The sequence below is a fragment of the Hippoglossus hippoglossus genome, chromosome 9 (assembly GCF_009819705.1).
Source record: "Hippoglossus hippoglossus isolate fHipHip1 chromosome 9, fHipHip1.pri, whole genome shotgun sequence".
In the NCBI taxonomy this organism is placed as follows: domain Eukaryota; kingdom Metazoa; phylum Chordata; class Actinopteri; order Pleuronectiformes; family Pleuronectidae; genus Hippoglossus; species Hippoglossus hippoglossus.
In genome coordinates this window covers 22,593,164-22,619,751 of record NC_047159.1, presented here as the reverse complement: position 1 = coordinate 22,619,751, position 26,588 = coordinate 22,593,164, and the positions used below count along the sequence as shown (strand labels likewise).

Genomic DNA, 26,588 nt, shown 5'->3' with positions numbered 1-26,588 from the left:
AATGATCAACAAGACACATTGAAATGGAGCAATTCAAGGAGCTGGGTGATTGGAGGGGCATGGGCATTAAAATCAAATTGGTTAACTTTAGACTCGTTACTTGAGTCAATACCCTGAAGGAACAACCTTCTAAAAAGAAAGACCGCATGTGAAAGTCTTATCTTTTAGAAAATACTTTTCTTTCAGAAGTTTGATCCTTTCTTAAAATTGTAATCATGGCACCACATATAGAACTCAATGCAGTTTGCTGGAGCATCAGCACTGTAAGATGAAAACATGATCCGCCAATTTCAAGAGAATGAAACAGCACAGGGCACAGAAACAAAGATTCTTGTTTCTGTGCAGCCTAAAGGTGGAGAGGAATGATCACATCCCTGCAAATGAACAACAGCCAGCATGGAGAAATGGCGCTGTCATCGCATACATTCATGCACCAAGCCATAATGCATTGTGACGCACAAGCAGTGATGCAGGCACAAATCCAACACATGCAAGCTTTACCACAGCCAACCAAACAGACAACCCCGGCCTGGTATCACACACGAACAAACACACACACACACACTTGCTATCATAAACAATCATGACTTCCAGATAACAGTTGCAAGCGATAGCGATATCACTGTCACACACACACACACACACACACACACACACACACACACACACACACACACACACACACACACACACACACACACACACACACACACACACACACACACACACACACACACACACACACACACACACACACACACACACACACACACACACACACACACACACACACACACACACACACACACACACACACACTGATATCCATAACTGATGGCGTGATATCAAGGGGGTTTGACAACACAAAAACAAATGGGCTTGGAAAAACCATTCCACTGCAATACAGACCGAATAGATAAGCAGGCCGAGAGGTGTTAGAAAAAAGACATCCCCCACTCAGAGACAGAGGGATGAGACAGCAAGAAGAACAGAGAACTGAGGGGAAAAGGGGGAAAAACAAAGGGAAGACAAAAGAGAAGAAGCCAGAGGTTAAAAGAGGAATGAAAAGCAATAAACAGCATATGTTCTTCAGTCTGAGTTGTGTTTGATGTAAATTTTCTGAAACAGGTAAATTAGTTTGTTCATATATTCTTCAAGAGTAATATTTTAACTGTTTATATAATCTTCATTAATCAGTGTACATGTGTACTTTCCTGACTGGATCATCAGTCTGGCAGATCAACAGCTTCCCAAGGACCCAACCCCCAAAATTCCCCAAATCCCAAAGTTCACTGTTTGTCAGTTGAGTAGTGATCATTTGATTGATGAGGCCCTTTTGCTGGGTCCAGCATTACTATCTCATTTTGCAAACTTGATGCAAGACAAAATGGTGATTTTGGAGAATTCTGGAGGACTCTGCAAGAGGGCCAATCCAACAATGTCTATTTTACAGAACAGTTCATCACTTCATAACATTTTACAAGTAATTATTTTCACAGCTCCACCACAAGCACTATATCTTTGGTATGTGGCTGTGACATAATCTTCTGGAGTTTCTACTAAAAAGGGGGGCGTGAAAGATGTTTTGGTATTTTGAAGCCGATCCTGCCACTGACACAGACAGAGATCGAGGCGGGGTGTTTTGCCTCAGCAGGGGACCATGAATGCAGATGCAACAAAAATTGTGTCTTTGAATGTGTGCGCACATAAACAAGATTCATCGTCATTATAGGACCTGGTGAGTGTGAGGCCCTTATTCCCTTTGAAGAGCACAATCCCTCTTTTGATGTTTGTTGCGTGCTGATTATTTATTTATCTGGAGCGGAGTCTCGTCTGACACGACTCTTCCTTCACTCTTCCTCACAAAGCAATACGCGTTGAGGAGCGTGTGTTGTCAAGATTAACTCCACATCTATGTGAAAGAAGTCTTTAAAACACTGTTCTCACTAAAATATTCATCCCTGGTGTTTCCAGTCATCAGCTGGTAAGTTAGTACCGTTATGGAAACATTGCTGGGCAAGGTTGACTCCTTGCAAAAAATAGCATCCTTATCAGTTTTCAAAGCTGTCTACTCCTTAAGATAACAGACAGCAATAGGGTGACATAAGCCATGTTGATTGGTCATACTTGATGACGGACTCTAATGATTCACAACCCTAAAGGGTTGAATGGGAGTGGGGCAAATATAGCCGCTGCTTCCTGAGTCATAAAGGGAATAATATGGCAGGCATGTCAGCTACACCCCACAGCTTATCATTAAACACCGACTTCTGGGCCTACTTAAAATAGCCCAGAATGCACAGGGAGGGGCATTTGAAGATGCCCACATGACAGCCCTGTTTTTTTTTAAATCTTTGGTTCAGCAGATGTGTGCTAATGGCCTGGGTCAGAGGGGAAAAAACACAGCCAAGGTCTGCACGTTTAACCCCAAACTCAATTACACACGCCCTACTTAGTCCCAGCTTTATGTAATGGAAACATATCAAAGAACAAATCCAAGGGCAGGAAAGTCATTTGTGGACGTCACTACTGGAAGTTTATGAGTGGAGGAGAGAATTACTAATCAAAGAGATGGGATTTAAAAAAATGGAAACTGTTTAATTAATTCCACAAAGGGAAGTGTGTTAGATTTGACTATTCTTAAGGTGTAAACATCTTTAATCAAAAGGAAAAAATAGACTTGTATTCCATGTGTGGAGTTGATGCGGCGTCTCGCTACAAGCTTCACTTGTGCTGTTGCAAGGCTTTTCCTCAAGGATAATGCACTTCAGCACAAACCCTCTGTTCTAAAAATAGCCACCCAATAAATATATCCACACGCGTGCAGCTACAATTTTGAGCATGGATCTGCAGATGAGATCCAGCGGTCACTCACGTCAAAGGTCTGCTGGAATAAATCCTTGGCACCTTATTCATTAGGTCTATTGGACTCCCCCACAACAAATCATCTAATGACAAGGCCCTTTGCCTTCAAATCCCACTCTGTAGTAGACTAGAAAGCATTTAACTGATGTTATTCTCAAGAAGAACTTTAAATGCTGCTAGAGGTCTGGTTATCTGACTATATGACACTACAGCTAAATCATAAAAATAGGGCTTCGAGGGAGAACAATATAGAATCTGGCTGCAGTGAAACATTGATGATTTTCTCACTACCAAGATGAAATTCTTGTTCTTGCTCTGGTCAGATCAAGCTGGAATCCAGACATTTGATCCTATGCCTCTGGTTTCCTGTGATTGAAAAGAATCCCAAACTGGGACAGTTGGTACGGGTGTGCATTGACTGATTGACATTATACAACAGGATTTATGGCTGGTGATATTGTATTCTAGCTTTTTCCTCTCGATGCCATTTGAAACCGCCAATGTGGAAAGTTGCCAAGTACAGCTTTCCCCACAAGGCCACCCTGCTTCTGTAAAAAGAAGCTGTCATTCCACTGAGGACTTGGTGTAAAACCTTTCATGTGCCCGTCCTCCTATTTAGGGGGCTGTATCAGTCTTCTTCTTCTTCTCATCTGGGTCTCAGCAAGAAAGCCAATTACCATATTTTCCAAACTGTCTAACAGTTAAATTTTGTCTTCTTCAAGAATCAAAGCAGAGACACAGAAGATGTGGAGCTACTGAGGAGGCGGCACAGAGAAGCAGCATGCAGTGCGCATGTCCTGAGGGGTTTGGATAGGGGGTTATTAAGTGGATGGGGGAACAGATTGGGAGGTAAAAGATGAGGATAATTGAGTGTGACCATCAGTGCCTGATATTAAGTTAGAGACATTCACTTGATTAGGGACTAGGTGGGTGGTGGGTTCCTTCCTCCCCCCTCATGACCAATTTGCCCCTTTCTAGAGACTGTAATTGCAGCTCAGATTAATTCCTTGTCTAAACCCATCTGATGCCCATCTGAGGATGCAGCTCTCAGTGGCACAACTGGGTATTCAAAAACACCTGCTCCTCCTATTTTATTTCCGTGTGTGTGTGTTTATCTGACATTAGGGGGTCTAGTTCCAACTTGAACATTTCAGAGCCCCTAACCTCAGCCTCTTCAGAGATTTTTTTCTCCTTAGCAAATCTTTCCAATACATCCAAGCTTTTATGCTGAGTGAGTTTTGAAAAGTGTTATTTGTCAATATGAAAGTCAGTTTAAATTGATCCTTGTTGTGATGAACAACAAAGCTTTTATTTATCACTGAATGCCAGACATGGCAACTGAATGTAATGACGTGTTTCTAGTTATCAAAATGTTTTCACCTCAGCTGTCCCCAGATGAACGACACATGTGTCATGAATCAGTTAGTTGGTTTCAATATATCAACACAATGCACAACTGAGATAGCTGTTTAATGAATGGTTACTTTGAGATGATTGTAATTTCAAGTAAGTGTGTCACATTCAAGTAGGAAACACTGGACTGAAGCAGTAAGTGACGTTAGTGACAGTAAGAAGATGTAAACAGAAATGCAGTGTCACCAGAAACGATCCTCCCTTCAGTTTAGGATTCCAGTCAGTGTTGCTTTGGCAAACATTAAAGTAAGTGGTTTGCCCAGAGGGATATTGCCGAGCGATGCCAGAATAAGCAAAGCTTTAGCGAGGTGCGTGGAGTCCATAGCTGATCACGTTCACAGCGAGACAGAAAGAAATCCATCTGTTGTTTACCCTCCATATTTCATTTCATCCTGTTTCTTTGAACCACCTCGCTACGCGGAGGATTTCAGACCAGAAAAAATACTGACAAACACACACATGCAACTCTACACAGAAAATACTTTTTAATGCAAATGCTGTTCTTTGTCAGTGTCTTAGAAGGGACGACAGTTTATAAAGACTTATAGATTCATACTTTATCACTACAGAAACATGCTACAGAATACTAAAGGCTGTGCAATAAGCTTCTAAACTGAATTAAATGTTTTCCCTTTCATGCCAAATTTTAAAGGTTTTTCTCTCGTTCTTGAATTGATTCCAAAGAATAATCTTCAGGTCCTACATTATAAGCATCTAACAGTAAGAAGGTCAAGGTCCAGAGTCAGGAAGCATCTATACATTTGTGAGATAAAAATCAGTTTTTAATTTTGAGAAGAAAAAACGATTAAAAGAAGCAACCAAAGGTCACTTTGAACACACTTGAAGCAATGCACAAAGCCTTGATTGAGTATTTCAATCAGACCAAATATAATCTGTCTTAAACCTCAAGATAGAAAAGGCAAAAAAAGAGTGTCTCCGAGATTTTGAAGCAAACACATGCAAAGAAGAGCTTTTGCAGCACATTTAACATCAAAATTGCAATTAAGTGTTTCAGGATGTATCTAACTCCAGGTGATAGACTTCAAAGACTCAATTACACCGTTGAGTCTGCCTTTGGAAACTGGACTGAACAAACGTCGACTCTAAAACATGCTCAAATCTTTGAAGAGAACTAAAACCGTTTTTCAACTGGCATTTACCTCAGCTGTTTCTACTGTGTGAATTATTGAAACGAGAGCACATTTCCTGGAGGAAGAAGCTCTTGAATGCATTGAAATAAAAATCGTACAAGGTACCTCAACGGAAATGAAGTGAAGCTCCCTCAAGAGATAACAGAGAAAGTTATGTCTTGGATTTTCAAGCCCCTCCAAAAAAAAAAAACTGCCAGGAATGTAGAAATGTAATTACTGCAATGACGAGCTGAACAAAGTGATTAAAGCAGGCTGGAGGTGTAAAGCGAGAGGAAGGGTTACCTTTGAAGTCAGTGAGTGCAGTCAGACCACAAGTAGACTGAGGACGGGAGAAGCTCTGTTAGAGTCGACTCGTTTGTTCAGTTCGCCAGGGGAGATCTGTAGATAAAGAAATACAATGCTGTAAAAAATAAGAATTCAGCAAACCCACATACACCTCTTAGTTAACATGGAGCAGAAACACAACCACGGTACAGTACAGTATTGACAATATGATCAAGACCCACATGCTGCTTATGGTGTGCCACAAGGCTCATTTTCAGGTCCTCTACTGTTTGTGTTAATTTTATGCAGACAAGACCCAGATACAGTATATGTACGCATACCACCTGTGGTAATAGCAGTTTGTCACTCTCATTAACTGTTTTAAAACGTTATGGATTTATCTCCCAACTCTCTATACATTATCAACTTTCCTCAAATTGTGGCCTTGGCCTTTATTAACCTGTAGAAGATAACACATCTTTATTTGAGATTGTATTTGAGGCAGACATTTAATTGTAATCTTTAAAAAAATATATATATATTTTAAGTCTAATTTTAACGAGATTTTTGATCAAGTTTGGTTCAGAAATGTAAGCGTTTTTGTCCAAAGATGATAAAAACACAGTTATAGGCTGAGAAAATGTAAGCTAGCTCAGTTATTGGTTAGGATTTCATAACCAGGACAGATGGCATGTGTATGTTTAGAAAGTGACAGGTGAATTAATCACATTTTAAGTTATAGAGTTGGAAGAAAAATCACAGTCTTTCCTGGCTAAAGTCCAGAGTTATCTCAGTGGTTCACCATAATTCTGTCCAGAGGTTAAGTTGCCTGACACAGCAGTGACTTCAGACAGCACAGAGGAGGCCCAGCACTAATACTCACTGGGAAATTCAGTATCTGTAATAATCTTGGCAGCCTGACAATATATGTTAAACTTATGGCTAGAAATCTGGGAATCTTATTTTACTCAAACTTCAGTTTTCATCATCACAAATTGGCTGTATGGTCCTGCTCATGTCTTTTCAAAAAACATTTTCAATGCTCTGCTGATCTGGAGAAAGTTGTCTATGTTTCTATTTAGAACCTCCTTGAACTAATGTAACTCCTGTTTATTTGACTAGTTCATGCTCTTGATTTGTCAGCAAGAGTCACATCTATGGTAGTACGATCATATCACCCCTCCCTTTACCATTTATTGGCCCACAGTTCATTTTGGAATTGATCTAAAAGTTTTCCGATACTGTTCAAGGCTAAATGGGCCCCAAAATAAATCACACATTTGCTGTAGATGCTCCAATCGCAATTACTTGCGAGAGAAATTTTTTCTTTTTCAACCTTCTTAAGATATGGTTCTTCAGAGAGTCATTTCCCTAAGATGTTAGGTACAAGTCATTTAATCAATATTTCTTCACACACACTAATATTCTTCAAGGAAACCCAGGGTAATAATTATACAAGTATGCAATTACATGCAACAAGTTGTACTGCTGCTACTGGAATGAGAATAAAGAAGAACGATCTAGTCCACTAATCAATCCTTGACTAAACCTGTGAGGCAGAAGGTTGTCTGGCCAATATCTGATTCCTAATAATGAGGCAACACTCACTTGATACTTCCAACAAACCAATATGCCAGCTTGATTTTAGTATTCTCACTGCACCACATCCGAAATACAGACAGGCACACAGAAAGAAAAATACCATGTGGTGACTGCTGCAATTGGTTTTGATGCTTGATACCATGGGATGAATCACTCTGCCATACAGCCCAACCTGTCCTGAGGCTACACTGCCTTTGATGACTGAGGAAACAAAAGCCTGGCAGCAAAACTGCTGGATCGACTGCACCCTTGAACATGTCACTGATGATGAAATCAAACCTGCCCTTCTGCACGCTTCCTCACAGGCCAAATTTCATTTCATGACTATGGCTTTAATAGGATGTAATGGTTGCTAAAAAAAAAATCCTCATACTTGTAGCAACAGTTTCCTCTGATGCAACATGAAAACAAATATCCCCAAATCCCATTTCCCAAACTGAGTTCATCAATAGTTCATCTCAAATATTAGCTGGTTTAGATGCAACCTTTAGAAAAGGGCAAAGTTATTAGTCTATGAAGTTGATAAAATGCGAACCATCCAAAGTTGTTTTTGATGCAGCATCAGTTTTTTTAATTTAAAGGTTATATTTGGACATTTGTTGCACAGTTTATCTTTACTGAATATGAGACAAGATCCCTGTGAAAACTGGACCATTAAGACCTTGTATGAGTTTGAACTGCATAAATTCATGCTTAGAATCAGAAATATGAACTAGTAGTTTCACCTTTTATGTAAAGGCACCTCTCCACACATAAATGTGTCAGTGAGCAGTGAAGCCACACAATGCTTTATTAGCTAAGATCAGAAGACACACGGCGAGTTAGAAAAAAAAGCTTGATACAAAGTCAACTCTCCTCGTCAGGTTTTAGCAGCCTCTGGGATTAGAATATCTCTCCCTCTCCAGGGATTCCTGGGTCTGTTCATTTCAAGGACAGAGAGACTCGGTGCATGGATTTCTGCTACAAACATCAAAGGTAAAGCTAAGCCCAGTCGCATTAGTTATCGCCTCGTCTCTCTCCGTCTTTCTCTCTCCGGATCCGGGACTGGACCTTACATCACTCCTGAATGGAGATTATCTCGACACACACAGTCACACCTCACAGCAGCACTTTGATTAACATGCACTTCATCTGACTTAACATGATGTAAGTGACTCTTTCCTCTTGTTGGCAGCAGCACAACAAGCCGGTTTGGCAATGAGGGAATTGATGGCCTGATAAATGGATGAAAGATGCTCTTGCTTGACTCAAATAATGGCACTTAACCTCCCAGCTGACTCTGCGGAGCTGATCAGAGGTCAATAGTAGGAGACTGATTATTCTGGGCGGCTGTCATGGATTCATATGGTTAAAGAGGTTTTTGGTAAATTGGCAGTTCTGACACAATGCTGAAACATTTCTCCAGTATTAGAGGTCACAATGCTTCATAGACCCACACTGTGCAGCTGTGAGGAGCTTTTACTGGAAAATTAAGAAATACAAAATTGGGTTGTTCAAGTTCAGGCCCATGAATCAACAGTAATAACTGCAGAATCACTATGCAATATTTCTGCTTCACATCGGCGCCTGATACGTCACCTGCTGTGCGTTATGCAGACAATTGCATATTCTATCACGACTCTTCCCCCTTCAACCCAACCCGTTTGGAGAGCGCCCCGGTGTAATTCTGTGATTAATAATGAATGCAGAGTGAGGGTTAGCTATAGCTGACTGACTGACTGAAGTGCTGACTGTCTGGGGAACGCTACACTGATCAAGGCCTTTCCTCAGCTGTCAGTGCATCTGCAAGCTTACAATGCAGTCGTGTATAAATGGCCGAGGGAATAAGCAGCAGACACTGTCTGTGTGTGTGTCTGTGCATTTTGTGTGCACTTGTGAATGCAGCAAACAACCCGACAAACTGGGCAACTATGTAAATGAAATGCAAAATGTGAATGTGAAAATTAAAATGTAAGCGGGAACATCAATTATGTAAAAGTGCTGTGCATGTGGGTTAATCTCCAACAAGTCCACCAACCAAAGTGACAAAACAGACAAAACAGCCTGTGCAAGTGTGTTTGATATAGTGCTGCTATCATTGGGATGCCGACATGTGTTATCGCCTTCCAAAACCAGCACAACAAATTTAAATATGGACTCTGCAACCTTTATGAATTTAGTTTGGGAAACAAAAACAGTTTATTTTAAGTACAGGGAGATTGTGGACATGGCTAAAATCACATACAAGGCTAGGAGCTGATTTGATGAGAAGATCGATAGTAATAATAAGAAGAAGAAGAAGAATACGATATAGCATAAATTATCATGAATAATTAAAGTAAAACCAAGTGTTCATCAGATTAAGAGATGCAAAGCACAACTCATGTAAGAAAATAACTTAAGATACCTAAGATTAAAATCAGGTTAGAGGCAAAATCACCTCACAGTGCATCAAATGTTAACACAAGAGAGAATAAAAGCTAAATCAGTGAGGGGTAGATAGTAAAAACAGATGTGTTTTTAATTGTTAGTTGTACCTCAGTCATTTTTTGGAGTTATGTACTGAGATGTATCTAGGTGATGATTAGCTTTGCTTAGCACAAACAATGAAAGCAGAATGAAATGCTTATCCTGCTTCTTTCCCAAATTCAAAAAATCTAATTTAATAATCAACATTATTACATTACATGTTTATGTAATCTGAGCCCAAAATGTACAATGCCATAATAAAGTATATTTGCCAGATTTGCGATTTCACCTAAATATTGTTTTCAACAGAGAAACAACAGCATTGGTCGTTAGTTCGAAACAGACATTGTACTGAAAGGAGAAGAAAAGGTTGTTGCCGTCACCTCCTGGTTTTACATAGCACACAGACAAAGAGAGAGTTATATTGATTTTCTTGTCTAATCCTCTGCTAGAAAGTGAATCAGTGTATTTCCCAAAAATGTCGAACTCTTCTTTTTGAAAGAAACCAGCATTGACTGCTGGTGAAAGAGGGCATACAGTAGAAGGGTCTTATGCTTGGTATGCCAAACAATCCACCCTGCCTGCCTTCAAAGTGGTTTTGAAGTACAACAATGTCACACTATGCCTCTGCCTTTTTTTTCCCATTTCTTCTCAGAACATGCTGATGTTTCTCTGTGGAAAACAGACTCAAGTTCATATCGTCGTGGTAATGCAAATATACTCCTAATATACTGTAAAAGCTAATACCCAATCACCACACTATTTGCCAAAGGTGGCAAAAGTACACATTCTTTACTCAAGTTGAAGTACAGATACTTGTGTTAAAAATAACTAATAAGTTAGTACTTATCCAACCACTTATACGGGCTCTGAAATGTAGGTGTAAGTATAAAAGTACGATGAAACTCAATTAAGGCAAAGGATGGGGAATGTTTTGTTGATCTGCTTCTTGCACTTTCTTTTCCGTTGTTACTCCTTGTCATGGAGATATGTGAGTCTCCCTCTCTTGTCTGTTTTGTCTTGATGCGTCTTTAAAGCCGTGTGACGTATTTGTCATGGGTGCGCTGATAGATAACAACACGGAATCATCTTTTCTGTGTTATTGTCTATTTAGGCTAAGATCTGTCTGGATGTGGAAAAGGAGGTGCTTTATGATGCAAAATTTAAAAAAATAAGATAATTTCCTTGAAATGTATTAAAACAAAACTAACGAGCCTGTTTCGAAAATGTAAAGAGAAGAAAAGTACATAAACTTGTGTTAGAATGTAGGAAGTAAAAGTAAAAAGTCAGAAAAATAGATACTCAAATAGAGTACAGAATAATACCTGAAAATCTACTTAAGCACTGCAACAAATACAACAATGACTCTAGCTATGAAGGACAACAGTACAAAAGAAAATTTACCTGAAAGGTTCTTTTATTTTTCTTGGATATGTAAGAATACAAAAAACAAGAGCTGGTGGGGATTCAGAGGTTGTGTGCAAAAGCAACTTGGCATCTTCCTGCGCACCATATGAGACCCACTGTCCACACACGTCCTCACACTTTGATATGTGGACACATCTCTGTAGCAAACGCCAGGGGAAGGAGTATTGCTGTGCCTCATGTTTACCTATGACTCCTACCCCATGTCATCCATTCTCTCTCTTCTTCATGCTTTGGTCCTCTCTTCTATTTCTCCGCAGTGTATAGTCTAAACTGTTGTAGGAACCGTTGGGTCTTTATTATATATATTATATCTTCTAAATTATTTATGGTCTTGGCCTAAATATATTATGATTTGGCGCTTAAAATTAAACTGAATTGAATACCTTTTATTTTTACTCATTTTGCCATTGCCACGGAAGCACTTTGTAACCTTGCTTAGATAAGTGCTATACAAATAAAGTTATTATTATTATTATTATTATTATTATTATTATTATTATTATTATTATTATTATTATTATTATGACAACACTGCATTTCCAGTTAACTGTTCAGCTGAAGACACTTTCTACTGTAAATGCTCATCTGGTGTGTGCATGGACGTGTCTGCAGAGAGCAGTGACTTTTATTATACACATTTTTCATTTGGTCAAACATGGCAGGCAGGCTTGCATCACATGAAAAAGAAGAAGGGTGTTTTGGTTTTTAGAACTGTGCTCATCCTGGAGAGCTGACCTTGGCTAACACTTGTTTAATTTAAGACAGAAAGAAATGATTCTGCCTCATCAGAGCTTAGCGCCTCTCAAGATGTAAATAAAGACCGATGGAAAAAAACCTGGCAGAGCGAGAAAGATGTCCTGCCAAAGTAAAGTAGCAGAGCTCACAGAGAAGCTTGAAGGGTAGAGGGAGGAGACATTGATTGGTTTGTTTGTTCTTTGGACTGTGCACGGTTTTCGGGTTTCTTACATATTTCACCACATTACTTTAAACGTTTTATTTTCATGTCTGCAATCAGTAATACAACCCATAAGCAGCCATCGCATCATCACCAGAGGATTACTCAGGTATCATAAAACATCCTGCTGTAATGTTAGTGTGTGAACTTGGGACTGTAGTTAATAACAGATTCTCCAAAGTAAAAACATGCATTAATATTATTCACGTCAATAGTTTTTTAGAAAACAAACACAAGGACACCGTGTGATCCACATGCAAACAAATCTCCGGGTGAGAGCATCAGAGGACATTTAGGCTAAAACATGGTGTAAAAGAGGCTGTTTTGAATCAAATTTTAAGTTTTGATGCTATTAATGATAGCAGCACCAGCAAATTTAATATAAAGTAATAATGATATACTTATGTAGCCTGGTGCAAGAAAAGTCAGTCTGATGTGATTTTACATCCATCCACTATCTGCAATCTAACAATCAAAATTAAATTAAGTCTTTATACATTGCTGCAAGTGACGGAAGAAGTCCTCTCTCACTATGCTAAATCTAGAGTATCTATATAATACTTTTTGTTTTGCACTTGCAGCTTTGCAGGGATTCAAACAACAAACATCACAGCATTAATGCATGCAAGCAGCTCTGTCAGTGTGGTGCACGTTGCTTCAGTTCTGAGTTGAAGTGATGAAGTAGGAGACGGGCAGCCCAGTTTGACTAACAGATCCATCATTTGACAGAAGGAGCATGGCTGGTTACAATACGATGAGGAGGCATTTCACAACTTCTGTGTTTCACTGCAGCAGCTGTTGGACTTGACCAGGAATGTGTATGAGTTTTAAGTATGTGATCTTAACTAACTTATCATACTGTGATCTCAGTGAAATACAGTAAGTCATGCAGAGATAATTATACAATATTTACCGCATTTCATCCAACCATAAAGTGATAGTATTCCACAATTCTGATCATCTGCAATAGTTCAATTTGTTGATTTCTAAATCAAGTATCTTAAAATACTGCTTAGTGCAACGTAAGTAGTTCATTCAATTACATTTTTTTGTTTATGAAAGATAACAATATTTGAGTCATTTTATATGTTTTTTATAATGTGGACATATTTTCTATCTGTCCTGACTGAGTAACTTATGGGATAATATTAGCGACAGTATGTTTACAATTTATGTTTACTACATCTAGGTGTTTTATAACTGTGCTGGTGACAATAACTACAACAGAAGCAAAGATACCTGACAAGACTACACTGAACAAAATGTTCAGTTTAGTGTAGGTCATTTGTTCTGGTAAAACAAAGCATTAAAAGTAATAACCTACTATATATAAATATAACTGTCTGGCTCTCAGGCTCGTCTCAGCAGGTGCTGATGGCCTGGTTGGTGCAGAGGAGATAATAAGACCTCTGGCACACTGAGAAATCTGTTAGCAACTGAAAAAACTTAGTTTGCTGCTCCAGTCCACTCATCTCGTTTGACTGAAGGACAAACGTCTGAATTAGATCTGCCAGCTGAGTTTGGAAGTAAGGCTTAATCTACTCTACATGAGCATTCATTTGTTATTGTGAGAGGTAGCTGAGGTAAGAATAGTGCTTACAGTAACATCTGTCACTGGTGACGTGAATGATTGACCCTCAAACATATCGGATAATCTTGGTTTTAGAAGGATTGACTGATAAGATTCAGGCAATGATTGATTAATGCACAGAATATAGATTTATTTTTCACTCTTTTTGGTGTGAGTGAGTGTGTGGGTATATGTCTTTGTGTATGTGTGTGTGTGTGTGTGTGTGTGTGTGTGTGTGTGTGTGTGTGTGTGTGTGTGTGTGTGTGTGTGTGTGTGTGTGTGTGTGTGTGTGTGTGTGTGTGTGTGTGTACAGCCCAGGGAGTGTGATTTTGAATTCAACACCATCACCCTCAGCATTGCATGAAACATATGGAGGATCAGTCTTCCTGATGGAACAAGAGAACCTGGGCCGGATGATTTTTTTCTTGATTTACTCCTTTGAATAAAAGATCTGCGCATAATGGCAGACACCCCCACTCCGCAACCCTGTACTCGTCAATTATGTAATGCGTATACCACCGCAGCCCTGACGAAATAATCGCCTCTCATCACTATCCGCAAAGACAGGAGGAGACTTTATCTGAGGGGGATCAGAGAATAAGAAGTGGGAGAAAGGGAGGGAGGGAAGTAGGGGGAGATGGGTGAGGAGGGAGCCAGGTGTGAGTGTGGGGGGGGGGGGACGTCGAACACGTCACAAGATCAAACGTTGCTCTGGGACATTATCAGCTGCCTCTGTTTGCTGCACTGGTGAGGAGAAGCACCGTCACCGGCTACATCCACATTACTATGCTTTTGTTTAAATGCTGCTGGCGTCCACACTGAGTAACACTGTTAACATGCTTGTTGTTTTGAAGGCGTGAATAGCGCTTGTTACAAAAAATAAATTACATTTTCATTTACTACTGGATAAAAATAAGATATTCCTCTCAATTAAAACATTTTTTTTGCACGATTTTATACTTACATTTATGAGCATTTTACCGGCAGCGGACGCCAGGTTAATTTGCTTTGTGCGTTTGTCAAGCATTCGTGAATTTAACACTTTGTTTTTAGGGGGGGTCCTGAATACATTACGGTAGAAGGGGTGTTTGAAGGGCTGGATGGCCACTACCCCTACATCACATACAACTACACCTTCACAGCCACGCACAAAACAAACGGGTAGGGCCAAGTGATGAATTGGGACAGGGCATTAAAACTGATATACTTAGCAGGAACACTAATGTGGAGAGAGATTGTTTTTGTTTGAAAATACTTTTTTCAGACTTAAACATAGAAGAATGGATATAGCCATAGTCTCATAATGTGCACATTAAAAGAAGTGGGTAAACAATGGACTGTCATCATAAAACAAAGACTGATCTGGACATAAATCGGAAAAGAATTTCATTTGCAGGAGCTTTCCTCATCAGACCCTGACTAATAGAAAGTAAATTCATACTGTTTATACAGTATAAACGTTTATTAAAACATTTATCTCGGCCTAAAATATTCAGTGAATAAAAAAGACCAAATATTGACCGAAGGTTTATTCAGCGCATGTACATGTTTTTAAAAAGTGGCAGAGGTTCTTCCTTGTCTGTCTCCTTTTCCTGATTTATTTCCTCCCCGCTATGAGCCACAGTTCATTACACAACCATAAACACTTTGTTTATGCTGATTACTGTGTAATTAAAAAGGACATATTGTAGCAAGCGGATAAAAACTCCAGGGGAGAACAACTGATTAATTGTTGACAATCCTAAGTCTAATTGCAGTTAACTGGTGAAAAAGCACAACAACAACAACAACACAGCCATTCATGAGGAGAGAGGCTTGAAACTGCCTCTGTGTGTGTGTGTGCATGTGTGTACTTGTGTCTCGAGCTTGTGTGTGTGTGTGTGTGTGTGTGTGTGTGTGTGTGTGTGTGTGTGTGTGTGTGTGTGTGTGTGTGTGTGTGTGTGTGTGTGTGTGTGTGTGTGTGTGTATGTGTCAGCACGAAGGTCGCCACTGGTGCACAGACACTGACAGTGACATCTTCTGTCAGCCTTGATAATTAACTTCTTTTCCTCCCCAAAAAGGAAGTGGTAATTGCATCTCAAAGTACAAAATCTACATCTGACAAACTTCACAAAGCTCTGCACCCAGAATGCAATTACTAATCAGTCCTCTGAGTGATGGTTCGGCCCCTCATACGACTGCACTTCTCCCCCAGGGCAGAAAGGGAATTCAGCCAGATGTAATTGGCCACCACCACATTTCTGGTACAATAAAGCTTCTATTTTTAGAAACACAAGTATAATGCCCAATTTCCTGACCTGGACACGAAAAGGCAGCTCAACTGGACTGAAACCAGCCACTGGAGACTAGGAGAACATACCAACGTATCGGCTGAAGCCTCTCACAAGGGGCCCTTCTCTGTTTTTGAGTCACATATGACTACACACGGCAAGTGACACAAGCCTTTCATTCCCGCAGATAGAAATAGCTCTACCTCTACCTCCTGAGTCACTCCAATCATATAAGCATAGGACAAAAGGATCGATAGGACTGACACCACTCTTTACACTTCTGTCTTAGAATAGCTAGAAGGTTGTTTGCAGTCTTTGTGCTTGAGCTCAGTTCAGCAGCTACTAACTGTTGCCTCACATTTACTATATAGACACAAGAGTTTTACCAATCTTCACTAATATCACTTTTAGCAATTAAGGGCCCTTCCACACATACTCAAAATATCAGTGGTCAACCTTCGCCTCTCGTTTACTTTCAATCTGTGCAAGCAAGGAGGCGAATAAACTATTGGCTTCCTGTGGCAAGGCAGTCTGCAGCCTGGCTTCACCTGGAATTCAATTTTGTTGAACTTTAACCGACAATATTGACTTCACATTCATGTGTGATCGGGCCTTGGGACAATGTTGATGCTGAACTTCTCCTAGAAGTTAAATCATTAGCAGCATTAGCAGCAGACTTTATATAAAGTAACAAATGTAAAAGTAACTGAACAGAAAAACTGGCCCTGTGATTATTATTATTATTACTATGATTACATATGACACTATGATTGTTATCACAGATTTATCCCATGTCTCATTTTACTGTAGCTGATCAATGTGGAGTTAGATTTAACTCCATATAAACAGTCAGTGTTGTGGATTCGTACCAGTCCAAAAGAAAGAAATCCATAAAGCACCTCTAACATTCACTAACATTTGTTTCATCTGTACAAAACCCAAAGTGAACAAAAACACATTGTGCGTCACAAACGGTTTTGTTCTCCAATATTTGGACAGAGTCCGACTCGCTGTTTCTCCCCCTCTCCAGTCTTGAGGCTAAGCTAAGCTAACAGGCTGCTGTCTGTAGCTTTATATTGTATAGATAGAGGCGAGTGCTATCGACATGAATGTGTTTTTCCCAAAACTATCTCTTTAATTGTAAATTAAAGAAGAACAACTACAAAATGTCCGCTAAATAAATCTGTATTAATGCTTTGGAGCCTTCCTCTTATCTTTGTCTTTCCTCTTATCTTAGCTAGAGTGAATCATCTGAGATCTCTTTGGTGGAACTGTCATCTGAAATGTGACAAGGTGTCCCACCTCAACTGTGCAGTTTTATAAAGGGGTCACAAATCAAAAAGAAAGGTTTGGAAACCACTGACTTATTCATTGCGCCACACGTTTTACGAGTGTAGGAGTAAAAGGTAGTATGACGTAGAAATACAATATAAAGCATCTCTGGCTGAAAACTGAGCTCTCCCATCTGAAGGCTTGATGAGAAATGCTTCATAAAATATTCACGTTGATCACCCTCACATCCGCCTGTAAGCGTCAGTTTCACAAGCCTTTACCTTGTGGCTTCTGCGAGACAGCAGAGGAGTTAGCTGCATCTTGGAGAGGTGAGACCAAAAAATGTCTCGTTAATATTGTATCGATATTCTTTCACAATGTGCCGGCTGATGCAGTGGCAGGAAGCAGAAGGGCCGAGGAGAGAGCGGGGCCGACAGAGGGGTAACGCACACTGTCTCTGCAGCCGTCACTCCGAGGAGCCTCAATCCATCACTCCTCACTCTTCAGCTCTGCTCTGCTCTGCTCCTTCATTATAGAAAAACTCTCAGACCAAAACCCTGCATCTACCCCCTCTCCTACCCTCGGCTGTGTTTGCAGAGTCATAACTCAAATCAATCCAACCCAGATTCAGCTGGATCTAAATGTCAGCGCTGTCAAACAAAGGTGATGTTGGTTTTTCTCGAATAAAAATGATCGATTCTGTCTTTGCACTGAGTACAGTACTGCAGGTTTTTCATGTTTCTCAGGCTGAACCATAAACCTCGAGCTCAGAAGATCAAAACCAATGCAAGTGACACGCTCTTCTCCTCTGAGATGTCTGAGAGCAATGTGACTATTTGTGCCTTACCTCTGTCCAGTCCAGATTTGAATAAAACAGGTCCCACAGTCCATGCCAGCTTGGCACAGAGGTGCGCTCCAGTGTTGCCCAGAGTTTTATCGCTATAATTTAACATCAAATGTCAGAGCTTTGCACACTGCGAGACAATCATATCCCTGTTTACCCACATGAATTATTAACTGTTCTGGAAACAAAAACCACGCGGTTGTTCTGGTAAAGCTCGACTACCGGACATTTTGTCAAGAAAAAAATCCGCTGTTGATCGTGTTTACCAGAGACAGAGAGACCAATCTGAAACTGCCCTTTGTAAAGATTTGCATCCTTCCTTTGTTGTGCTCTCTGGCTGGTGATTGCAGCTTTATTTGTGGCCGGATGGAAAACTGGCTGCTGCTGCGCGATAGGCATCATGTGACAAACATGCATCAGCAGTGACAAACAACTGACCATAAAAGAGGAGAGAGATCGAGAGGCAAAGAGAAGTCAGTAACAGAGAGAGAGAGAGTAAGTTGAGGGGGGGGCAGCAGTAATTCCTGTTGCCAACACCCACTGACATTGATGAGAAAGACCTGGAGTTACCTCCTGTGTTCTGACAAAAAACTTTGAGTGTGAGAGCATGACAGAAGTACATAATACATTTAACAGTTGTCAAAAAAACAAATCGACATGACAGAAAAAATGTCAGAGGAGGTGTATCAGGGAGTTTGTCAGAATACGAGATCAAAAACAACTTACTTTGTTATGAGAACAGTTCTTTTCAACTCGCTGTGAAGGAGGCGTCACATTTTTTACTGCAACGCTCCTGTCTTGACTACGGCTGGCAGATGATCCCTTGAGCAAGGCACCTAATCTAATAAATCATAGACTGTATATAAAGATGGACGACTTGACTGTTCCCCAAAAGTGAAGCCAAAGCATCTTGATCTGTACGTGGTTTCTGGCTGTAGTATAAGTCATAAATCCCACCTCCTCCACTGAATATGAGCCAGTGCAATTTCTGTGTACATATTTCTACATACTTTTTCCCCCAGATTCATACAAGGTATGTGACCTTTGACCTTCAACCACTGAAACACAATCAATTTATCTTTGAGTCCAAGTTACAACTGAATCAAAATTCCCTCAAGCACTCTTGAGATATCACATTCAAAAAGGCCAAAAACATGTTATTTGAGGTCACCGTGACCTTGACCTTTGGCCACCGAAGTCGAATCAGTTAGTCCAGGTGAATTGTAACAGATGTAATGAAATTCCCTACAGGCAGTCCTAATATATCACAGGAATGTGAGGTCACTGTGACCTTGACCTTTGACCTACATGCACCAAAATCTAAGCAGCTCATCTTTGAGTCCAAGAGAACATTTGTACTAAATTTGAAGACATTCCCTTAAGCTGATTTTAAGGTCAAGATAATTTCAAGAAAAACATGAAATTACTTTGTGCGGTCACGGGAATGAGATGGACAGATGGACGGTTGGATGGACGACCCGAAAACATAATGCCTCCGGCCACTGGCTATCGAATATCAGTGGGACCTACTACTGTGGCTCCATCCGCCAATTGCCACTGCAGAGACTCTGGCTTTAAATGTGTCAAATGGCTGCATTCATGTCTGAAATATTTAGGCTTCATGTTTGGATAGTAGGAGTAGGTTGAAACGCATCGTCTATGGATGCCATTATAAGTCGACGCTTAAAAGCCAAGCCATCCTGAGCAGACAATCATTACACCACAAAGGCAAAGTAATAAACATGAGGTGAGGCTGTTTGTCGTCTTTGTACCAAGAAACTGCCTCATAGCAAATCTGCAGGCTCACCTGTTAGCACAGCGGAGGAGAAACCACAGAGGAAAGGAGCTCACGCCCTCATTTAATGTCCTCTTAATCTTTTAAAAGCCTGGAAGAATCTCTCGGCTGCATCTGGGTGATTAAACAGAACTTCCTCGGCTACAATGGGGTGGAGCAGGAGGCCAGTGAGCTGAATTGTATATCTCACAGATAAGCAGGATGTTGAGAAGGTGGACCTCGCAGGAAAAAGAAATCGAATACCTAAAATGTAGTCATCAATCATACAGACATGCTGCAGATCACACACTGTCTTGATAGGTGAGCAAGAGATGATAGGCTTGTGTGCAAATTCCATATTTTGTTGATTTTTGAAGTGAAAAGAAGTCATATAAACATTGACAGAAAACATTTCGAAATAAGACCTTGTTCAAATATTGATATAAACTTATTCTTTATTCCACAATCTTAAAAAATTGAAACAGTGGCAAAGAAAGCATTGCACAGTCAGAGGGAAGAGTGGATTTCTCTAAATATCTGCAAAGTCTGGGAGCAAATGTGCTGCAGTCTGTCAAGAAACTGAGACTGAGAAGAGTTTGGTTTCAACAACACGACAATGATCGAAAGCAGACCTCAAAATATAAAATGAACTACTTAGAGAAACATTAGCTGAAGCTTTTGGAACCATCCCCAGGATCCTGTCACTCGAACATGTGCAGGACAGTGTAAAAAAAATGTGAGAACTTGAAGCGGGTGAAAGACTAAGCTGCTAAAAAAGAGAAAAGGTGAAGAAGGGGTATCTGCCAGGGAGGGAAATAGTCCTTGATACTAAGCATTACTAACTCTTGCACATGCCACAATGGCTGTTTGATTTTTAGGTCTTGGCTACGCTACTGTGGAATTGTTGGGGGGGGGGGGGGGTTTGAAAATCTGCACTTTGTAAGGCGTTTGTAAGAATCTCCATTGATAAACTGTTTGCGTGTGGACGAGAGGCTCAAACCCAGAGGGACAAGTCTGTTCTGTAAAATATCCACAGTAGTATGGACAGAATGTAAGTCTATGTTTGCTGCAGGGTTTTGTTTTGTTTTCTCTGCAAAAATCAACTGAATATGACATTTTATCCAAAACCTTGCTCACAACTGAAGGTTAATGTGAATCAATAGTTCCTGAGCTACCGGCACATATAAGTGATGTTCTACAAATCCTTTAGCGTAAGAGAGCAAATCATCTTTTAGGGCTGATCTGTTTGATTCAACACTGGTGATGGCAACAGTTGAAGCTGAGTTCTTTCAGGTCTGTATAACCAGTGCAATATTTTCATTATCAATATATTTATATGAACAATTCATGAAATGATTACGTTTAATGTGTTGCAGTCGCCCATACAATACCTACACAACTTTACAGCTTTGCTTCAGTCACACTGTTTTCACCAGAATGGCTTCCAGCAGAAGTTGTTTTGAGAGAAAAAGCTCTGATAAATCCACTGCATGCTCTGCCCGCACCAAAGGGCAGACAGACACAGTTAGCTGGGGAACATAATAAAGCATTTAATAGCTAAAGGCTCAGGTATTTCCCCCAGGAGCAGGCAGGGTACAAAACAAGGCAGACAGAAGAGTAAGTGTTGGACTTGCATCCAGCAGTTTGCCAGAAAAATGACAATAAATGAATGTTAATGTTGTTCCGAGGCGGCTGGGTGGGTAAATAGGTGTCTGCTGCTGACACAATTAGCACGTCAGCATTATAAGATATGTAAGTGTTTGCCGATTGAGCCACGGTCCTCATGTGCCAAAGAAAGCATCATCAACTGGTCAATATTAAGTGCTACATGAGTTTACTGTTGATGTTGAGACCGGCTAATTGTTTCTTGATGCCAGAAATTGTCAGAAAAACCCACTGATATTTCAAACAAAAGAAGTGTTGGGTAAGGACAGAGGCGCTGCTGCAGTTATTAGGTCTGGGCTTTGAAGTTTTCATCAGGAGCAGGTATAAAGGTGCCAGAATAGGTCTTAGAAATACAAAGTCCTCCACTTGCCACAGGTCTGAATGCACAACAACACACAACAAACGTGCAACCTCATAAAAAATATTTGAACTTTATTTTCTGAGCAGCTTAAAGAAAGGTTTATATATAATCGCTAATGGTAAATGTTTCTTTAACAAACTTTGTCACGGTATTTACTTTACAATTTGCTGCTATGTACCTTCTCGATGAATGTGTATCCTTTTTATGAGTCTTTGCTCCTCATAATCCTATCAGAGAAAAAGTAAAAGCTAAAAACTGCAGCAGTTGCGGTCTATTGTTTGAAATAACTAATATTTTATGCCGTAAAACTATTAAAATAATCTCACTGTATCTTTTGTTCATACTTAAAAAATGTCCTTGTATCATTATTTATTATATTTTATTTATCTCTCTTCTTTAAAGTAAGCTCAGTAAGAGTTTGATATACTGATGATTACTAGGCACCATTTGGTGTATTTATGTTTTAATGTAAGAGAAGTAACAAAAATGCATGTGTCCATTATTGTCTATTGTTTATTATTATCCATTTGGGGTTGTATCAAATGATCTTAGCGTCACAGCCACAGTGCATTCTGTGACACCATGAAGACACTGGGGGAGTGATGTAGTGATGCGCTGGCCTCAGCCACAGTGGCGGAGCTGAGGGGAGAGAGAGTCCCATTACAAATAGCTGCATTAGGTCTGTCAGATTGTGCAGCTGAGGCGGTACATCTCCATTGACCCTGCACTGCCTCCACTCCCCTCTGGGGTCAGCGCACTGCCCCCACCTGGGATCAAATGTACCGCTGCCCTTTTCAACAGCACTGTGTTGAGGCCCTGGCAACATACTCAAATATACACACACACACACACACACACACACACACACACACCACACACACACACACACACACACACACACACACACACACACACACACACACACACACACACACACACTGCAGAAAGAGGTGACATTTTAGGACGCATAACTGTTGAAGTGAAAAAATTAACACAAATGCAGACTCCACCTAAAAGCACTGCAGACAGGAGCATTGTTTGGTCTTTACTTTCCCTAACTGCTGTCTGTGCCATGATAAGATACTGCTTCCACTTTCTATGCAAATTGTGTTAGAATTATATTTCTTGTCAAAAATCTTGCAAAAATTATAAAACAAATGGATCATATTTCTGCGATCATCTGTTTTTAAAGCAACTGCTGTTTAACTTTCATAATTCTAATATGAAGTTAAAGTTTCTTGTGAATGAATCATAACGCAATATTTGAACCGCTTTCATCTGGAAATTACATATGTGTACATATATGTCAAATACAATATTACAGATTTCAAAAGACCCAGCCCTGTGTGTAGGGTTGGCACTGAAGCTGAGAAAATAATCGAGGTTTGTTGGAGACCAAGATCGCAATCTTTCCCTACTCTTTACCAAGGGCTGTGAGTGGCTGAACATAATTATAACAATAGTCATTATTTGTCAGTTTCTACTAATGCTGTGGTGCAAAAGCATATTTATGGGAAAACAAGTGACAAATGAGCTGTGAGTGAACGTTGTAATCTGGGGGGCATTAGATATTAATCGTAAGTAAACATAATTGCTTGGCGACAGGTTTGCTAATTACAGCATGTCGCCGTTGTAGCGCTGTAGCAAGTGTATCCTTCAAAATGACCTTCATCAAAGCTTTACTTTCTGTTGACTGAGTCTCACACATTACACACAAACCAATAGAGTCGATCGTGACCCTGTGCCCTTACTGAGAGTGTTGCTGTGTTCAGACACGTTCCGAGGCAGGCTGCGAAAGATACACGCCCAAAACACCTGGGACTGAATTTCCAAATGAAGCCCAAAAGGAGAACTGCTTGAACGCTTGTGGCTTGCAGTGCACGTCTCAGGGAGGATAAACATGATTACTTATTCTCTGTGTATTACAGGTAAACCACAGCACAGTCCGAGCAGGAGGAGTGGTCGGCAACACTCCAGTAATTGGTTTATTCATGGCAGCGGTGAGAGTCAATCACACAGTATCAAAGATATGTGTAAACAGCTTAATCCAAGTATGGCCAGTAGCTGGATTATGCTGTGTGTGTGTGTGCGTGTGTGTGTGTGTGTGTGTGTGTGTGTGTGTGTGTGTGTGTGTGTGTGTGTGTGTGTGTGTGTGTGTGTGTGTGTGTGTGAGCAAAGCTACTGTTATTCATCACATGCAGGAGGAGGCCGAGGTGAAAACCCCTCAGGAGGATGAGGAGGAGGAAGAAATGAGCCGAGACGTAAGTGGCATTGATTGAGCAGGTGTGTGTCCGGACTCATTCATAAAAAAGAAAAACGTGTCACACATTTGTGGACAATCCGTCACAATGGCAACAAGCAACGCATCCATAGCAACGCCTGCGAAACAAAGACAAACACAGAGAACAAACCAGCAGAACAAAAAATAAAAATAAAGTTAAAGATTTACACTGAACCGGCCCATTAGGGTTTGGACAGAATCCATTTGCCACATTTGGAATGGGAAACTTCTTTTCCTCTGTTTAACGAGAAACGTGATCACACACACAAAGTAGAGTATTGATTAGCAAACAGGGATTTCTATGTGGTGCAAATGGACGTGAGATTGGTCCAACAGAGCAGAGATAACACGACATTCAATACAAATCCATTCACAGGAGCTCCATCGCGCTTTTGATAACAAAGATAAAGTTCAAAGACAGATTTTTAAATGGATATCAGCTTTCATCCCTGTAGCATATTTGCACAATGAATAAAGACAGATGTGCTCCTTGCTTTCAAAAACACCAGATGGACAATTTACTCTGGATCATGGGATTGTATTGTTTTGCAGAGTAAATGAGCCAAATTATTCCTGACATGGAGTCAATAGCACATAGCTGCCCAGGAATCAGAGACTATGTTGGTAATTGCAAATATGTCTAGGAATAACCATAAAGGAAAACTAAGGACGTGGTCATCCAGCTGGAAAATGATGCATGTGCAGCCTCCTTATCAGCGCAAGAATGGTCTGTTACTGCAGGGCTCTTCAGCTGGTTCACAGCCAGCAGCTGCAGGGTTTCACCAAAGAAACACAACATAAATTAGGCTTGTGTTGTAGCTGGGAGAGAGTGCGAGCGTGTGTTTACTTCGACGTGAGGCCTCATTCTAATCACTTTGATCAAAGCACTGACAGTTAAATCTGCAACAGGCTTCTCAGTCTGCCTAAATCCCAAACAAAGAAATCCAAATTAGCGCTAAGATCACAGAGAGTGTGTGAAGTGGCGGAGGTTGCGGTTTCTCCGTCAGCTTCTGAGCGAGCTTCAATCTGTCAGTCATGAGTCGCAGTTATGTCGACACCATCGCTTGTTTTTGTTTTCCACAATCAGGCAACTTATTATGGGGCATCCACCGGGGCCGAGCACAGAGCAACGAGGTGCATGACTGCAGCTCAGACTGATCTGCATTCTGCTTCACACAGATTCATCCCTCAGGTGGCTGCAGGGTGAGTTCATGCTGCACGTGCTCCCCCAGGTTGTCCCACTGAGTCATGCAGCTCTAAGGCCACATCCATACCACTACGTCCATACTACAATACAAAATTGCTTAAATAATAGCTCATCTACTATTCATGTAAGCAGTTATATCATTGTAAAATGCAGAATGTAGAACAGCTGTTAGCAAAGACAACACGTAATTGATGATCCATGTTGTGTTCTACACTGGCCACTGAGGCTAATGTCAGTCTTTCTTCCGGACGAGGGTCATGTGATAGGAGCCGAATCAGCGAACGCTATGTCATGACTGAAAAAGACCCCAATCAGCAAGCGTTTGTGAGCATCTGCGTCAACGTTTCCAACTATCTCCGCTTCTGGCAGCCCCTGAGTCGGGCAGCAGCGTTTCCAAACTTGAGATAAATGACACTGAGATAAAAAATTGTAACATTAGTCAATATCGATGATTATCACGATAAGTGTCTGGTTATTCACTATTTTCAGTTTGAAAATTAATTAATGCAACACTTTTAAAAACATTTGAGGTACAATAATGTGTTATAGCTCCTCACTGTGCCTGCACAATGAAAAACCCATACATCGATATATATTATATATTTTGTTATAGAGCAATCAACAAAAATTATATTGAGATAATTAGTGATATCGCTTTATGTCCCAGCCCTTCTTACTGACAAAATATCTTAAAACAAGGAGACTGTGCTTGTCCACAATGCATTAAATCAAATTCAAAATCTTAACATTTTAACACCAAAGCACAGTAATCATAGCTATGATTACTGTGCTTTGGTGTGATATGTGGTTAAATTGCTTAGATTATAATTTTCGTCCATAGCAATATAACAAAAATGCAATATGAAGCTCAGCGTAATTCAGTCAGGAAGATTTTACCCCCATTAAATCAATCTCAAATTTCGCACTCTCTTTCGCTTATTGATCAGCTGATTGTGGGCATTTCTAGATGGCCAATCAGATTCTGCCACAGTCTCTTCCAGCCAATCATGCGGCTACTGTTAAACTTTAAATCCCTTCTCCTCTCTTTCGCAGTCAGCTGACATAACCCACCTCCACCATAATCTCCTCCAGTCTTCAGCGGAATCATCTTCACCTCATCTGGATGCTCAACAACCACCAGTGTCTAGACCCCGGGGGGGATTCCTGTACTACTTTCTGCTCCACCCCCATCGAATTCATCATCACATAGGGGTCTAA

General features: G+C 40.5%; 1 protein-coding gene across 8 annotated transcripts in view; it reads right to left on the bottom strand.

Moving 5' to 3' along the window:
* The window catches only part of arvcfb (ARVCF delta catenin family member b), a 228,590-nt gene that overhangs the window by 126,715 nt on the left and 75,287 nt on the right, over nt 1-26,588 (bottom strand). For 6 of the 8 annotated variants that reach the window (XM_034594796.1, XM_034594802.1, XM_034594801.1 and 3 more), the window contains exons 3-4: nt 5,712-5,807; nt 910-996 (exon numbers count right to left, since the gene is read on the bottom strand). The gene's annotated coding sequence lies outside the window, so the exon portion shown is untranslated. The remainder of the gene's footprint in view (nt 1-909; nt 997-5,711; nt 5,808-26,588) is intronic. The other 2 variants (XM_034594797.1, XM_034594806.1) reach the window with 1 other exon arrangement.